Source organism: Halichoerus grypus, chromosome 4 (assembly GCF_964656455.1).
Source record: "Halichoerus grypus chromosome 4, mHalGry1.hap1.1, whole genome shotgun sequence".
Classification (NCBI taxonomy): Eukaryota; Metazoa; Chordata; class Mammalia; order Carnivora; family Phocidae; genus Halichoerus; species Halichoerus grypus.
In genome coordinates this window covers 80,016,328-80,018,027 of record NC_135715.1, presented here as the reverse complement: position 1 = coordinate 80,018,027, position 1,700 = coordinate 80,016,328, and positions in this window count along the sequence as shown.

Sequence of the window (1,700 nt, the reverse complement as noted above, 5' to 3'; positions counted from 1 at the left end):
CAAGAAATATTGGGATGTCTGGACTCTGGGGCAAGAGGACCAGCAACAGCAAAGCAGTAACTGGAGTTAGGGTGTGTGTGTGTGGAGTGGCCCCATTTGTCCTCTTTGGTAGAAGTCGCTATCCAGGATACCCGATGGCATCAGAAGCTGCCACGTGGGCCATAGCAGTAGTTGCCAAGACTGGCCCCTGGCAGGAACCAGAAACTCTGCAGGACCAGAGAGGTGCTAGAGTATCTGACAGTGTTCTCTTTTGTCCAATTTGGTAGTAACTAACACTTTCCCAAACTTGACACCAACAAGAATAAACAGCAATCTTCTCTAGCAGGAGTTGTTACAATTTGCTGACTTTAAAATCTGCTATCACCTCTCCATTAGCCCATTCCTCTCCCTACATCACTCTCTCCTATTCCCCTAATTAAGTAAGTGTGAATCTGACTTTGCTTTTGAAGCTTAAACTAGACTTGAGTTCAGGGGCATTTCTCTAGCCATCCTGCTTCTCTAGTCTCTCTGTCCAAAAAGGTAGAGCAGGAGCTCGAAGAGTGGAAGGTGAGCAAGCAGCCACTTGTAACTGCAAAATCCCTTCTCTTGGATTCCCAGCAAACAGTGGGAACATCAGTTGCATGCAAATTTTTTCTCCGTAGCCCTGTCTTCAAATTTTCCTTTGAAGAGCATTCTCCAGGGGAGAAGGAGAGGGAAGAACACAACACAGACTTAGCCAGGGGTCCGCTGTTGCTTAAGTCTGGACTAGAATTTAATGTCCCCTCCAACTCCAAAGAACCTGTGATCTGTATCTGCAAACCAAATGTCACCCGGAATTTTCCTGTCCCTTACCGTTTAGTTAAGAAGTAACTCACTGGTGTTGCCCAGCCCCACAATGGGTGTGTGTGTGGGGGGGGGGGGGGTCTGACTTCAAATTCTGCCATTTTGGAAAGAAAAGAAGAAAGAAAGGGCGGACAACGGAAGGCAAGAAGAAAGGAAGGAAGGGATTTATAGCATTGGCGGGAGAAGGAGATGTCCATCCCAATTAGGGGATGAGGGTGTTTATCCGACCCCAGCCTACAGCTTCGGTTCTGCCCACGAGGCAGCCTCATTCCTGAGTCCTCTGACTGCACAGCTTCCTCCCATCTCTCCTCTCCACTCCCCCCTCCACAATTGTTTTAGAACTCCAATTTTTATCCGGATCCCGCAAGGTAATTCAGCTACTCCTCAGATCTCTCTCCGTAATTCCCAAATTTACTCTGACACTACATTGGCCTGTGGAAATCCAACCTCCGATAATAAGGTTGCGTTTTATGGCCAGGACACCCTAGAGAGCAGTTGCCGGTAGGAGCCGCAATTCTCCCGCTCTGCTTAGTACTTTTACGAATTCCTTTATTAGCAAAACAAAGCGGGTGAGGGTCCCACCAAAGCTGGGATGAGGGCGTGCGATCGTCGGGGGCTCGCCCGGAGGCAGGCTGCGGCGGTTCGCCGGCGCTGCCCTTGGGGACCCCCAAGTCCCCGGCCGGGGCCCGCGCCCTGGATGGAGGCCCCGCCGCGGGCTTCCGCGCCCGGGTCCGCGCCTGCGGGATTCCCGCCTCCCGGGGCGTCGTGAGGCCAGGCAACCCGCTCGCGGGTAGGTACGTGGGCGGGGCAGGCGGCATTTAAGGCGGGCACCGCCTCCGCGGGCCAGCGGCTGGAGCTCGGCCGCGGGAGGTGCGCCT